The 17,876-nt window shown below is 27.6% G+C and overlaps 1 non-coding gene across 1 annotated transcript; it reads left to right on the forward strand.

Annotated features, from left to right (window-relative positions):
• The first annotated feature begins 7,455 nt into the window (after positions 1-7,455).
• Positions 7,456-7,527, forward strand: Trnap-ugg (transfer RNA proline (anticodon UGG)). Its single transcript has one exon. It is a non-coding gene; the product is annotated as a tRNA-Pro (tRNA).
• The last annotated feature ends 10,349 nt before the right edge of the window (positions 7,528-17,876 follow it).

Consider the following 17,876-nt stretch of genomic DNA (forward strand, 5'->3'; position numbering starts at 1 on the left):
ACGCACCATTTAAAACTAAAAGAATTAGAAAGAGAAGTTGCACCTCTTGGATAACAAAAAATATATATATTCTCAAAAAAGAAAATTAAAAAAAAAGGTTTGACACGAACTTACAGTATTACCGACAACTTAGGAATTAGACAAAACAAACTATACTACGATAAAAAAACACATAATTTTAAACAAACTTTAAACAAAGAAAGTAAAGAGTTGTAGAAAGTTGCAGAGAAGTTTGGGGTAATTACATATAATTCCTATAATGACCTACCAAATAATTTTCAAAATCACTTCTTAAATGTTTTACATTTACCGTATGCTATTAGCTATGTCATCAGTTTTTACAAAAATAATAAATTTAATAATATACGGTTAACCTTTCAACTTTTTAATGAATCATAGTGGAAAAAATAAGTCTACTTTAAAATCTAATGCGAAGAATATGGAAGATTTGACCATTAGGGATATTGAGCTGTGCTTTTGGTACCAATTGTAGTGGTACAATTAAACCCTCTATGAAATATTGGAAAGAAGTGTGCATTTTAAGAGGAAGTTCCTACAATATAAAAAAAGGCAATAATTAAGCCTAGAAAAAATTTAATCAGAACCAAAGGAAATTGGGGATCTTAGAGCCATAAGCATTTTGCCCGCATTATCTAAGGTTTTAAATATTTTTATATTATTTGTAATCAATTATATAAATCTACTAAATCGAATAATATAATTTCCACCTCTTAATATGGTTTTTCAAAAAATGTTAGTACCTCTCTATGGCACAAAGCATAAAAGTGGCTAAGTGCATTATGCATAATAAACTTTGCATCGATATTATTAACAAACAATAATTGTTTTTGTAAAATAAATGTAGAATTCATGTTTGATAATTATTTATAATGTGTGTATTTGTAAAAGAGTTTTTTAGCATTCTAAGCTTTATCCACGTACATAATTGTTATGCTTCTAGTAATAATATCTGTTCTTGTCTTGCGTCGGCCTATTATTCCTTCAGTGCTGGATTAATACTAGTTGCACTGCGTAGATTGCACAGATGGTTTTGGGAGATAATTTTTTCTCTTGCCATATTTCTCATAGTTGTATTAGCCTTTAAATTACTGTTACAGATTTTAGGCACATTTATTTAGTTTTTATTATATATATATATATATTTTTAAAATTGTACCAGCGTTGTCGGATCTGTATCCAAAGTTTACAAGTTCGGTTTGCATTATAATCGAGGGAAAATGCTATAAATACTATTAAAATATTTTATAACTGGCGCAGCCGAGTAGCATCAGAGCCGTTTTTGGTTGAATCTGCACGTTGTCGAGACAATCAATTGTAAAATCGTGAGTTTTGACTCTTTGGTCCCGATTACGAATGTGGAAGCTGAGATCAAACCTTATCAGAATTTCTCTGAGACAAGAGATCAGCGGAACCACCATTTGACAGCATTTTAGCGAGTTGCACATATTCAACTGATTGGAAAAACAAGTGATCTGCCTATTAATTGAAGATCTGTTCATTTGTCAAAATGCCCTAAGACTCCAAGTAAATGACGTCTCTTAAAAGAAAAGTAAAGAACTTAGGCTGTAAGCTATTTCAGGTTAATTTCGCTTATTGTCCATCCTACCAGTTCACAATACATTTTAACTGTATTTGCATTACTGTAGTACTAAAGTAAAGATACCAAATACGCCAAAATAGGTAAATTTTCTTCATTAATACACCTAGTTTAATAGAAATGCTATTTAAGGGTACAAGAAGTTTACTAGGCTCATAATTTTGCAAGCAAAGGCTGGTCCTGAAAATCGGCCCGATGATGAGTAATATTAGTAATATTCTTCACTACCTCTGCTTACTATAAATAAGCGAACTACTGAAGAAGAACTAAAAAAACTACTAGACTTCAAGATAAAGAAGAAAAAGAAGATACAGAAGAAGATGCTACCCCCCGTACTTCGAAAAGCAACACATAATCTATGTTGTTTTCGAGTTCTACTTGGCGTGATGGAAAACATAGCTGGCAAAATTTAATGTTTGGCAAGTAAAACGTATTTAAATTTGAATCTCTATTTTCGACTTAGGTACAAACTATGACCGCTTAGTACCAAAAAAGCTTAGTGTTATGTTACAATCTAATATTGTTTTTGTTGCTTCAATTGCACTAATGTTTTTATACACGATGCTTCTTATGCTTTGTATTTTGGAATTTGCTCTATGTTATGTTTTTTCTTCATTTATATCTGCAATTCCTTGACGAGTAGTTTTCTACCCTCTATACTATAAATAATTTTACTTGCTCAATTTCTGCTGGTGTTGTTTTAACATTCGTTTGTCGGCTATTTATTCTTTACGTCTATTACTCATAACTTGTACTATTATCTTCAATGCATATGACCTATTAATTATTTTTTATACATTTTTTATTGTAAATCTAGACTTGCCTCTAACTAGGAAACTGTCACATAATTCAAATTATCTTACATTATTTAATTTTTAATTTGTTTTTTCTTTCAGGTATCACTTTGAAGAAAGTGCTTTCAACTTTGTACTTTTTCTTAATATATGTTGTAATTATTTCTTAGTTTCTGCTTAAAATATGTCCTCATTAAACCAGATACACTTAAATTAATTTTTCTTTAAATTTATGAGTGCATTCTGAAGCAGCGGAAAATTGTTCTTTTTTATTTTTTTTTTGTAGACAGGGATTTATTGAGCATTTGCTTTGCCTACTCAATTTAAATTTTTTGAATTTTTTTATTAAATTTTTTGAAAAACTGTTGTAGTGACCAAAAATATTAGATGTCACTTTTTATTAAGATAAACTGTAATTTTTATTTACCAATTTATTTAGTATATTTAATATTTTTTAATATATTGAAAATCTTTCAGTTTTGGAAAGACAGAACTTGCTTATTTTTAAATAATATAAAGGGAAGAATGCATTTTACAGAATAAAATTAAAATTAGATTTGAAGAGGAAGAACATGTTTCAAAGTAAATATTTAAAAAAAAAAGATAAAATACAATTTAATATTGCACTACTTAAATAAAATTTGGAAAATTTTATATACTGTGATTAAAATTATTTTATATTTATACAGGCTGTTCCAGAATTCGGGGCAAATATTTTAAGAGCGTATTGACAGAGACTTTTTTTTCCTATGTGTCCAAAATGCACCTCCTCAGAGCTACAGCCCTCTGAACCATTTTAAGACAATTGCTTTTTGCTCAATTTTCTCATATGCTCAATTCCAAGGCACTTCAGTTAAACTAATAATATAGTTCTAGCTATAGTTTCAAATGCATTTTTACATTTTAAGAACACAGCCAACACAAAAGTACTAGAATCAATGGCTTTAATAAAATCCTCACATATATTTAAAACAACGGATTCACAAGCATTGTTTTTACGAAAACCGGATTGGTTAAGAATCATTATTTGGTTATTATCACAGTTTTTAATTAGCTGCTCTTTAACGCATACTTTAAAGATCTTTTTATACATGGGGCTGTATTAATTGGAAGAAACTCACTATGTAACTTGGTGTTAGCAACTTTAAGAGAAAGAGTGACAGTTAATATGTTCAATGACTCCGGACCCTATTTGTTAGTGACAGATTGACAACCTTTAAAAGCCTTTTTAATCTCCTACAACATTAAATACATTGCATAGAACTTCCTTATTGATACTGCTAAATGTATATTTCTGTATTACACTTGGCATATTGCTGCGTTATTAATCAAATTATTTTTTTGGATCTTTTATGACAAAATATTCAAATGCAATTAAAAGTCCTTAAAACTAAAGCTTGAACTATGATAATGGAAATCATATAGTTCTCACAATTTTTAATTAAAATTTGAATGATTTTTAAAATTCCTAAACAAATGTTGCGTCTTTTTGATTAAAAAAAAAATAATTTAACACATGTAAAAATTCACTTATTAAGCAAAAGATTAAATTTTTCCTAATTTAAAGCGCAATTTTAACTATTCTAACATTTTTTCCATTGAATAACTTATAAGCTAAATATACATAAATAAATCCGTATCGTTCTTACTACATGACCAAGACTACTAAGTAAATAATTTACGAGAGTGGCCAATACCCATCGTACACAATGTATGAGCATAGTAACTTCTCAAGCCTGTGGCTACCATAAATCTCTCTTCTTATGGGCAAAAAATTACAAGAGCAGTTATATGATCGCCAATGTAACGAGTGTCGACGTGAAAAGTGATTAAAAAAGCACTCTCACGAGATGTGTTCTCTAATTATTATTGATTGTCTTAATTCATGCACTTTTTGAGATTTTACTTGCATTAAAAAAAATTTAATTGACATAATCTATTTCCAGAATTTCTTTACTTCCCAAACACAATTTTCAGCTCGTAGACAAGTAATATAAGTAACTATAACGTGATGATTTACGATGGTTTTGGTCTTTAAATATACACCCGGCGGTTTATTTTAAAACATTTGTTTCTGAGATGATGCGAATTGCTGTTCACGAACATGCAAAATTAACCAAGTAACTACCCAGATGGTTTTCGAATTAGAGAATTACGGTCCTTATTTATAACTTACCTAAACTCGATTATTATCTCACTAAACACTAAATGTTTTCTTAAGTGATTTAATGTGTTTTGAGTATAAATCACATTGATTGGTTCCTTGTTTTGAAGTTCAGCTCGTTATGATTAATAAGTTAACAATTTTTCATTATTTTAGTTTTTAGAGTTATTAAGTTATCATTAAGAATTTGAAACCCATCTCAAAATATCTTAAGTATATCCTGGACATTTCTTAAAAATTAGCACGGAAGTAAAAATATCAAGGCCGATATTGTATTCTTAGAAGGAGAGAAAAGAAATAATAAATGTGATTCTAAATCTCCTCACGTACAGCTTTGGGCGTGATCTAGGATATTAGAGGTCGTCTGTTACGTTTTTTGGATATTAATTAAATCTTGGGCATTTTGTTAAATAAACACAAAAAAGACACCTCATAATGTTCGAGTATTAAATTACTAGAAAGAAAAATAATTTGAGTCAAATTTGCATTCGAAGTTATGTTTACCTATAAACTATTGGAATAAAACAAACGCCACTAATCAAGACTGGTTTAAATTATGACCATCATTTATCATTTTCTATTGTCGCTTCCTATATATGAACATCGAAATAAATCTGGTTGTATGTTTGTTTTGCTGCCAAAGACCTGGTTTTGCAAGCATAAATATTACTTGGATAAAAATAATATACTTGTTGATTTAATTTTTTACATAAGGAAGTAGTTTTTTTATTTTTTTTTAATTACTGTGTATCTATTTCTGCTTTAATTACTTTGAGGAGTAAAAAAAGAAGATTAATTATGTACGTGTTTGTTTTAAAGTTTGATTAATTATCTTGGTAGCACTAATCAAGATGTATAAAAAAAAATGATCAAATGTATTAAAAAATTTGAGATTAAAAAATCCATTGTTCAAAAAGGTCATTTTTTGTCAAGAATAACCTAAACTAAATTAGGGGCAATAATTTAACCACAATTTTAATTACTTTATTTTAAAAGGCATTGTATTTGATTTTTAAAAATTAAGTCAACTCTCACGAGATGTGTAGTGTAACCATTTTTGAAACACTTGTTTGAATTATATAATGTTTTTTTAAATATTTTTTCGTTTTCTAATAACTCATACATACATGTTTTTGGGTATTTGTTTGTATTGTTTACAAATAAATTGAATATGCAACATTTTACTCACAAAAAAAAGAATATACACTTGTGATTAAATAAGAACCTTGTACATTAAAGTTATGCGTTATGTAATAGTTAAACTTTAACAAATGAAACTTCAGATAAGTTTTTTCATAAAAACCTTGACGTTTTACTTTTGTTTGTGTTTTGTTTTTTAAGATTTATTGTTGCCTATTATTTAGTTCACACTCTGAAATTATTTAAAGTTATATATATCATTTGATTTGATTGTTTTAGCTATAGTTTTTAGTAGTTTAAGTACAAGAATATATCTAGTGTATTTTTTGCTTCATAGTATATGCTCGATTTTTAAATCATATTTATTTATTATTTTTACCAATTTCTGTTAAAATATAAGTATTGACACCAACAAAACCATTTACTACCATATGCAAAGAAAGGACAGTCTATAATAAAGATTTTTGAAAATGGTTATTTTGGACATTAAAATATTGCAGTTTTTACACATTTTAGATATACATAGATCTTGGGTCAATTTATTCACAAAAATACATTTTAAATTACAAAATTAAAAAAAAATTATCAAAAAGATATGCATTGTATGTTCCACAATAAATTTTTGATGAAAATGATCTAAGTATTTTTAATATTTTTAAAGTTAATTTAAATAATAGATCATATACGTTAAAATTATGCATTGAGGCATGCAATGTTTTATAAAGTATTTTAAATACATTTTATTCTCAGGCCAATTTATCTATGCAAAAATTTATTATTTATTTAAAGTTATTCAGTTTATATATTAGATAATCACCAAGTTATTTCCTACTTAACATAGTAATAGCATAATGTGAAAAAATCACTTTCGTACATTTGAAATAAGTAGAAAAAAAATTATGTGTAAATATTAAAAATTTTATTTACTACTACTAAAAATTTTCAAAACTTGCACTTATTTAAAAATTTCAGGTGGTTTTTAAACATATTCAGACACTAAGTAAACTTTTCCATTTAGATGGAATTAGTAATTTCTTCGCACTGATAATTACTCTTATAGTGTCAACTTATTAAAATTTTACTTAATTGAAATTTCTAAACACTATCTGAATATCTCCAGACTTTCAGATCTTATAATAAATTTCCGCAGTTACTATTTAAAAACATTTCATTGCCTAATTTTATTTGTCTAAATTTTAATTTTCTATATTCGAATTTTTAACTAATAAGTCAACTTTGTCAATTTTCAGTTATAATCTAGATATACCTATTTAACACCCAGAATTTTAAACTAAAATCTGAAATTTGTTTGTAAATCAAGTAATCAGGATTTTCCAATTATCTACATTTAATACATTTTTTTTTAAATTATACTATTTCTAGACTACCAATAAAACACTTGGACTAGATGCAGTCATTATAGGAATGCATTATTTTCATAGATTATTAAATATTTATGAAATTTAAAAATGTTTCTGTTTTTATCGCTAAAAAAATTATCTGTATAACTCTAACTTTATTGTGATGAATTTACAATTTTAGTTAGATATAATATATTTCATATAAATATACAGTAAGTATCCCTATGATTTTCCAACAAATAATTTATTTAAACAATAAATGTAATTAGTTATTGATATAATAATAAAATACAGTTATTGCTACACTTATAACATATCTACCATTTTATATCGGTGAAAGTACGCAACTGAATCGCGAACATCAATGATTATTATGTCGGCTCAATGGTCTAGGGGTATGATTCTCGCTTTGGGTGCGAGAGGTCCCGGGTTCAAATCCCGGTTGAGCCCAATTTTTTATTTTGTTTTATAACTATTTCATTACAAATCACATTTGTAATATTTTACATTAAAATATATTATTTTCTCTTTAGAGACTATTAACGAAGACCAACAAAGATTTACTTTTAAGTACCCCTAACATCGTATTTATAACATTTTAAATTCTTAAGAAATAGCGGCTTTATAAACCTTAAAAGCATTCTTCAATAAAATATTAAGCAGCCGTGTTTCCAAGAAAACTTACCGCTTGACTCAGGGTCCATTTGTATGTTATTGGGTTACACACATTTATACATTTTATCTCCTTATATGTAAACACTAATTCTCTGGTATTTTTTATTTATTGGGAACATCATCTAACTAATTTAAAACGACAATGACATCGTAAATGTCACGCTCCCAATAAACTCACCTTTCCCTCAAGTTAATTTCTTTCGATTAAACCAATTTACGTTGATATGTTATTTGGGTCCAAACCATTACCGGATATAAAACTGTGAAATGGTCGATTATTTGGTCCGTCGAACCGGCCTTTTTGTTATATTTAGCTGTTTAACTATTAAATCTTCTGCATTTTTTTAAGTTTTATCGTTATTGTTGTCATAGCTTGACATTTTGTGGTCTGTTGCGAAATATTCTGTAACATTTACCCTTGTTTCTTTCAATCACTGCACCCATTATTAAAATATCACTGAGAATATCTCAGATGCGCCTTTAAACAAAATCAGAATGTTTTTTTTAATTATAGAGTAATCGATATATAAATGACTGAGTTCGTAAGTAAACAACAAAGTTAAAGACAGATGGAAACCTTTTAATGTAAACATTTTATTGTTTCTTTTTTAAAAAGGGGTCGGAAAAAGTTTTTAGAAAATAGAAGTATTAATTGGGAAAAATTATTGAAATAAATGCCGTAAATTTATTCCATAATAAGACCACAAGTAGGTCAATTTATTCAAAAAAATTTACAATAATTATATATATTTTTAACTGCAAAATGCAAATAACATATTTAAGTTATAAACTATATTGAAAAAATAAAATAGGGTTTAGGCTTGGGATTTATTGACTACAAAAAATATTACCTACATCAAAATTCTGAATGTTAATTAAGAAATATGAGATATAAGGAGCAATAATTGCAATCAGATTCAAATTAAAACTATGTTTTTTTAAATAATCTCACAAATTAAGGGCAAATATAGATTATTTAAGATACAAAATATCTGAATTTTTTTTTTCATAAAATGTGAGCTATATACTTTTAAGTTATGCAATATATTCAACGAATTTTAAACGATTAATATTTAATGTAAATATTTTACAGTTATTGCGCTGTCTTTTACTTATTATGACTTAAGTCCTATTTTACCACTGCTAAGGTTTATATTTTTCAGGCTATTCTTAGATTTAGTAAATTATTTATAATTTTATATATTCATTTTGTTAGTAAATTCAATTCATAGTTATTGTGTTCCTGTTTTATCTAGTTCTATATAACTAAGCCAATAATATTTTATAGATACTATTTTCGGTTATTTATTGAATGTATTCCCATGTGGGGAACAAATAATTATTTATTTTATGATTTTTTGACCTTGCAGTTCTGCATTCAGCTCCTACTCAATAATTTAGGACTAATAATTGTTATTTACAAATAAAGATAAGTATATGTATTGATATTTTTTAATATGGTATATCATATGTACTTATTTACTGGTCGATTAAATGCTTCAGTGACACCAAACCCGAAGTATCGATAAAGAAATAAAAATAATAATAATCATTTTAAAATCATTATGATAAAAAATACATTGTTTTTCAAAGAGGATTTTTAAAATGATTAATTTAGATTAAAGGAATATAACACATAGTTGAACAAGTTCCAAACTCATCAACTATGCACTATAATAGTAAAAGGAGAAATATATCCGTTTAAATTATGCATTACATGGCAACCAGTTTAAGTAATGAACAAGAACTTGGGCCATTTTACTTATAAGAAAACTCAAATACGCATATATTTTAAATAGCTTTCAATTAAAAAAGTAAAAATTAGTATGTGTATTGATACCTTTTATAAGCTTACATTTAGATATAATGGAAAAGTGATTTAAGCTTTATATCATTAGCAGCATAAAGCCGGACGTGTAAAAATTATTGACAAAATATATATTTTATAAAATGACCTTAAAGTTCAACCATTAATAAATAATTAATATTAAAAAAATATCATATTACTCATTAATATTACACAATAACAAAACAGAAACAATGTACATTTAAGTTATGCATTGTATTTTAATGAATTTTAAAGGAACAGTCTTATTTTATGCAATTGAACACTCTAAATATCTACGATTCATAATATATTTCTTGAAATACATTTAATTTAAGACACAGAAGATTTTCATTTTACTTGTTTAAGGCACTAACGAATATTAAGAACCGTCCAAAAACGCCCAAGTTCTTCAACCATACTATGCAACTTAGTAATTCAGAAAAATGCACTTATTATTTATTGAACTTTCACTGACCATCAGCCACGAATCTGATACGAGCACCATAAATATCGCTAATATTTCGTAAAATACGTCGCTTCTGTTTGGTATTTGATCGGTTAAATTCGCCATACCAACCGTTTAAGCAATAAAATTGGTATGTTAATAAAGTGAATGCCCTTTTATTGCGATCGTAAAGTATTCCACAAAAAAGTTATTCATGACCGTAAATTATAAAGAAATGTGACATTTCCATAATCAACGCAATTTCACCCATATACTGCAGAGTAAATTAAGCCTAAATGATACAAATCGAATTTCTTAACTGCACTCTAAAGTCATTGAAATTATATATTAAATCAACATTCCATCATCTAAATTACATTCATGAGATTTTTTAAATTATAAAGTGGTTGTTGAGTAACGAGTTACAGCTTATGAATTTATAATGGAGCCATACTGCAATGGCCAAATATGAACTTTTAATGTTATTATTGAAGTGGACGTCCTCTATTGAAAACGATGTTGCCTAGATATTATAGTGCGTAAACTGAATATTAATTGATTATTAAGATAGTGTAAACAAACTTTTATGAATTTCTAGTATAATCTAGTTTGATTAACTGTTATACTAAACTTGAAATATTTCCTTTGTTTCTTTACAGTAATGACTTCGCCGAAACTAATCTTAAATCTAATATCAAATTACTGAGCAAAATAGCTTAAGCTTCTAATAAATCCTGTCTTGAAGATTGCCGCAGAAATGAGCTCAATTTCATTTTCAATTACCCCGCTAATTGAGTCTCTATGTGTTCTGCTGATCCGATCTAGGAGGAAATATATCATTTACAAACGCAGATGCTGGTTACTATTAGCAAGAATTTTTTATTGCCGTTTTAATTAACAAAACAAACGTTATCTTATTTAAATATGTAATTTTTGTCGCGCAAAAAAGACTAAAACGTAACTTTCAGAAAATCACGTTTTCAATTCACATGCAGCACTAATAAACTAAAAACAGTTGCTGTAACTGTTGTAGAACATACGGAATCAGACTGTTTAGCACATTTGTTGCATTTAAAATTCCGCTAACCGTTTTGGCTGTCGAGCCAGTTTGTCTATAGTGTCCATTGTTTGTTTGTTATTTGTTTTGCGGTTTCGCATAGACAAAGCAGAGCATGAAGTGGTTATTTTACAATTTTATAGGTTGGCGACTTTGTTTATAGTTATTGTTTTCTCTTTTATTATATTTAATTTTAAATTACCTAAGAATATAAATTTTAAAATATTATTCAAATATGTTTATCATACAGTCGATTCATTTAATTTTTTTTTGAATAATTATACTAAAATTGATATATATTTTTTAAACAGCAATGATCAAATCAAATGCAGGGAACCCAAAAAAAATTAAAACAGTAAAAATATTTTGCATTTTTTAACTAGAATATTAAATATTGTTTTTATTTAAAAGAATTGTAAATTTGATCCAAAAATTAATAATATCAGTTAAGTTAATAGGTAAATTATATCTATTTTCGAACTTATTAATCTTAAGACAAATTGGCGTAAAATCTTATATAAAAAATATCCGTATTATAAAAAACCTAAATTTATAACAAAATTGATATTTTTAGATGATTTCAGACTAATAGAATAATAAAAGAGAATTAATAAAGAGGAAGAAGTACATTACAATACGCCATTTGATCCATTTTTTGAGCCACTATTAATTTAAATCAAACTAAATATTCATCGAAAATGATGAAAGTATGATGTAGGTCTTCTATAGTAAACAAAATTACGAAAGCAAAACAAAATTATGATATAATTTTAATGAAATATAGCAGAAACCAAGAAATTACAAATTTTATTAATTTTTATTTGCCTCTTAAAGATCCAAATAATCGCAAAAAATCGTATTAAATGTTAAAATCATTTAATATTTAATACGAATAATGAGTCTAACCGTAATGAAAGAATTATATATATAGCCTTAATGTAATAAGTAATAAAATATAAAATATAATAAAAAATTCCAAAAAATAAAAGAAATCGACATTTTATGTAATCTTATCATACAAATTTACAAATTATTTTTTATACATTTAAAGAATATTATTTTAAGAAAAATTAAAATTACTAAAGAAAAATATAAACATTCTGACTGTAGATCTGTAAGCTTTAGACTTTTTTGTTTTTGTTTTAATTGTATTTACACATAAATTTAATTATAATTTTAGATAGTAAGTAATCTTAAGGAAGACAGTTAATTATTTTTATACAGTTTTAATTATTCAAACCTTAGTGCAAAGATTTTAAGGGCGTATTTACCAGCCAAAAATAAGACGTTTTTTTCATAAGAACGTATGTTCTAACTGGTTTCGTTCTCTAGATACAAAGTGTAGAGGTCTTTTAATAAAAAAAAATATGAAAGTTATGAAAATTTTCTTTTGTATGTATCTGTTATATAGGCTAAGTTAAATTTTAAAAAGAAATTAAATGAATCTCAATAATCGATGCGAATTTATTATTTGTTTTAATAGGGATAATTTATTATTTGTTTTAATAGCACAGATTTTGATTTTTTTCCTGGCAACAAAGCTAGATACGAGTAAGGCTCAAGAGGCAATAAAGTTACATTATTGACCACTTAATCTAAAAAAAAATTAAATTGTCGAAAAAGCGGTGGCGTACCATAATTTTACCTATAAGTATCAAGTAAGCAGCCCCCTGAAACGCCACTGGAATTAATAAATTTATTTTATTTTCACCAAAGGAGGGCCTTTATGACGACAAATAAGCCTACCAAATTTTATTTAAATCGGCTGAAAGGATTTTAAATAATTAAAAAAAAAAACGATTTTATAAAACTTTTACATTCTGTATCTACAGGGTGTTTCAGAACTATGGGATCAAACTTCTAGGGGTTGTTCAGTGCAACAGTAGAATCCATTTGAAAATAGGAACCCATGTCGGGAAATGTGTCACTACGCCACTACGGCTCTAAGCTAAATAGGATCTGATGCATTTATTTTTACCTTTTGTATATGATACAATCACAACAATTATTTAAAATGTCTTCCTCCAACCTCATTACACCGATTTAAACGCCGCACATGATTTCGGCGGACTACACTAAAAATTTGATCTTCGTTTTGAAGGATTTCAAATGCTGCTGTTATTCGTCCAATTAAGTCTAGCTCTGATTTTACGGGAATTTCGTAGACTAAAGACTTTACATGTCCCCACAAGAAAAAGTCAAGCGACGTTAAATCGGGTGACCTAGAAGGCCAAGAAACTACTCCACCTCTGGCAATCCAACGGTGCCCAAACCGCTGAGCCGGCGCTCCATCATGCTGAAATCACATTTGCTGTCTATCATTTAGTGGAACATTTTCAAGGAGTTCTGTGAGAACTTCCTCCAAGAAACGCAGATAAAAAGGTCCTGGTAACCGTTCCGGTAGAAGATATGGCCCAATTAAATAATCATCAACAATGCCTGCTCATACGTTGACAGACCAACGACTCTGTTGTTTTTTTGGAAAAATTGCATAAGGATTTTCTTCGTCGCAAACATGGCTATTCCTACTATTAAAAATACCGTCTCTTGTAAAAGAGGCTTCATCGGTCCACAAAACATATCGTAAAAAATTTGGTTGTGAGTAATGATGTGATCCAGAAACCATCGACAAAATTAAACTGTAGGATGATAATCGGCTGCAGTCATACCTTGAACTTTCTGGAAGTGGTAAGGATGGAGTTGTTGCTCGTGTAGTACCCGCCAGACAGAAGCGTTAATCGTATTCATATTCTTAGCGACGTCACGTGTGCTATTTGATGGTTCATCGACAACTCGCTAAACATCTCCTTTTCAAATTCGACCGTTCTTACGGTTCGAGCAACACTAGTATCATGCATCTTGGTCTTAAATATGCCTGTCTCAGCGAGCCGCCGATGAACCGCAATAAACTTTTTGTATCCAGGATGCTGTCGTTCGGGATAACGTTCATAATACAACTGCGATGCTGCTCGTGCATTGCAGTTTGTTGCTCCGTATGCCAAATGCATATTCGCCAATTCTTGATTGGTAAAGTTTTCCACTAGCAATAAATGTTTAAAAATTGTTTAAGCTATAAAATTTTTAAACATGACATTGAGAATTGACATTGATAAGCGTTGATTTTAAACAACTGTTGTTATGGTATCATGTACAAAAGGTAAAAATAAATGCAGCAGATCCTATTTAGGTAATTAATGTTTTTTATAAATTTTAACGCGTCTTAGGGCCGTAGTGGCGTAGTTATTTCCGAACATGGGTTCCTATTTTCAAATGGATTCTTCTGTTGCACTAAACAACCCTCAGAAGTTAGATCCCATAGTTCTGAAAGACCCTGTAGAAAACGAAGCAAGTTAGGACATCTGTTTATATGAAAAAAAGTTATGCCCTTGAAATCTTGCACTCAATTTTAAATCACCGTGTATAGATAATAGATTGGATCCCTATAAAAATTGACAAGCCTGTATTGATAAGTAAATTGCATATATGAAGTGATGTATAACTTAAGAAGATAATTTAATCAATTCTTATGGTTAAAGGTATCTTAATATTTTTCATTAAATAAACAAATAAATAGTTAAAAATAAATTTAAATATCTTAGCCCTTATCAATTTAAATTATTAAAGTTAAATTAAGTAGTTTTTGGTATTAAAATATATACTGAGAAGGGGTAAAGGTATTGTTAATAATATTAATATAAGAAAATTGTAATTTAAAGTGATTTAAGATTTTTTATTTTAATTAGTCCTCTATGTAAGTGATTATCAATAGTTTTTGACTAAGATAAGAACATAAAAATCAAAATAAATTAAAATTTAATAAATTAATTAATTAAGTTTATATGAGAGTTAGTAAAAAGGTTTTCTGCAAACAAATAATGAATGAAGCTTCATGTATGTAATTAATTAATAGTTTATCAATTTTTTTATTATAAAACCTTAGTATGAACTGTTTGACTAAAACTATGAATGTAAATAACATAATAAAAATTAAATATAAAAAGGTATGTTTAATGAAATTACAATAATATTATTACTATGCTATTACTTACTAAGTCTATACCATAGAACATAGAAAAATAGAAGAAAACCATGGAAGACATTTTGTTGATTTTCTCCATAATCATGTACATAATGTGATGTTTCTGGTTTATATTAAGAAAAAAATAAGTTATTCGTTTTTGAATTGTAATTATTATACTAATTTCAAATATGAAAATACATTGCGAGACTCTAATTTGAAATAAATTTACTAAATCAAAGTAGTACTTTTTCTCGAAAATATGCTCGGATATGTCAAATAGTATTTTTATTTGCTTTTATTTTAATATAAAAAAACTTATATCAGGTATCTCAAATATAAGATGTCATTAATTATTTTTCAAAATTTTTAATCAGCACTGTTTTTTTAATGACGATTATTAAAAGATTTAAAAAGTTGCACATGCCTGCCAAATTTTAATTTTTTGCTTTTTTTCTTTTAAAAGATACTTAACAAACATTATCTATATTGAAAAATAAATTAAATTCAAAAGCCTTGCCTTAATATGTGTTCAAAATATTGTCCTTTTACTAATTGACATTACCCTAAGCAAAACTAAAATTCTTTTGAACATTTTTAATTACTTAGGCGAGAATTAGCGTACACTCCTGTCTTATTTATTTTTTCAAATCCTCAATATTGGCCGATTGTTTTTAAAACCTTCGCTATTCAAGTAACCCCATGAGAAAAAACCCAAAGGTATTAGATCAGGAGAACTCTGTGGCCATTCAAAGGGTAGTCTTCTGCCAATTCACCTACTTGAAAATAATTATCTAGGTATTCACAAATTTTTGTTTTGCAAGATGAGAATCGTCCTATTGAAGGGAATAAAACTGCCAAATTCGAAACCAGGCTCACCTGTAAGAACTCTAAATATCTTGCTCCATTAAGGTTTTCTTGGGGGAAAATCGTTCCTATAACTCAATCACCAACAATCCGTTCCCAAACATTAACTTTTTCTAGATGTTGAGTTTGGTCTTTGCTTATCCAGTGTGAATTTTTGTTTGCCCAATAACATTTGACGATTATTTGACCTTACCATACAACATAAACGTGAATTCATCAGAAAATAGGACGTTTTCTAATTGTTTAGTATTGCTGTCTAACAGATCCATCATTTGTTTGCAAAACTAGAGTCTTCTATTCGGATTAGCTTCCATGAGATCCTGGAGGATTAATAGATATACCTGGTACCTTATAGGTATAATTTTTTTTAGCTTTCAGAACTCTTGCCACTGAAAACTAGCTAATTTCAATTTCTCTAGCTATCTAGTAGCTATCTAGATTTTATTCGAGAGAAAGAAGAACATTAATTTTGACTTCTGGAAGCATTCCGACGATGATTTATTATGTCTCTTATTATCACACCTAACATTTTAAGCATTTATTAAAAAAAGACTATTGAATTGGAGTCATTTTTCAGTAAATTGAAATTAAGCGCACATATGGAACTGGTGAAACCCTTTAATAATAGTCATTAATAAAACACGGTTGTCACTTAAAAGTATAATTGGTGACGTCATACCGCACATTTGAGACACGCTGTATAAATTCTTTTATATTAAAATGAAGGAAATTTAATACTATAATTAATGTGTCCAAGCATATTTCTGAAAAAAATAACCCCTTTGATTTAGTGAATTTATTCAAAGTTAAAAATTCGCACTATATATTCAATTACATAAATCATGTTAAATAAAAAATCTAAACTCAATATTAACAAATAAACTTAAAACATAGGTATTGTTCTGTTATATTTATGCCCTATTTACATTAAAAATTTTCCTACTTATTTCTATTATTCAAATCAGTGATTGAAAACATTACCATGTTTAAAAACCGCATAAGAAAAATTAGTGCAGATTTACTAAAATATTTTATTTGCATAAAATTTTGTAGTTCATAGACTTTTCTCTACTTTTTTTAAATAATTATTTAAGATAAAATGTGGCAAGGTGTGACCATCGCATTGGCTTAGTCCTATAAACGTTTTAATTATAGTTTTTTACTTATATCTATTATTATAATTACAAGAAACACATAGTGTCTGGTCTATATCTACAATACGTTTAACCAAGGTAAGACAATATTCCAAAAAAAAAAACTAAATCAGATAGTAAACATCAAACTCGTCTGATTTTTTATGCTTGAGCACTCCTACACTTATTAAAATGTTATACAGATCTACTTCATACAATAATTTGCTGAGAAACTCCATGTCAACGTCTAAACAATATCTCGTTATCTTTCTCAATAATCTATATTGTTTCAAAACTATCACAGCATTATTATTATGGTAATTTTAATAAAATAATACCCAATACTGTCACGTGCATAAGTAAGGCGTGCGCGAAATTAAGTATTCAGGTAACAGTTTTCGATTTTATTTTTAAAGAAAACAAAAGGAAAAAAGTCAGATATAAGACTTTGAGCTTGGAATAGTAAATTGGCATTATAATAAATAAATAATAACGGGTTCAATGAGGGATTTGCATTGGGAATGTTCAGCTTTCCTGCAGTTTTATTATAGACTGATATAAGTAATCAACTCATATTAAATGTATTGAATAATTAATGTGTACGGATTAGTGTGGATAAGAAAATTTTAATTTTTATTAAATGCGGAAAAATGTTAAAGTTTTGGTAAGCAGTTAGCTCTTGAATGTATTGTTTTAATTTTTATCCTTCCCTTAAAGATGTCGTTGTCCTACTTTTTACAAATTCATATTTTTAGGGGCAAAAATTTTCTTTACAA

Source organism: Anthonomus grandis, chromosome 6 (genome assembly GCF_022605725.1).
Source record: "Anthonomus grandis grandis chromosome 6, icAntGran1.3, whole genome shotgun sequence".
Lineage (NCBI taxonomy): Eukaryota > Metazoa > Arthropoda > Insecta > Coleoptera > Curculionidae > Anthonomus > Anthonomus grandis.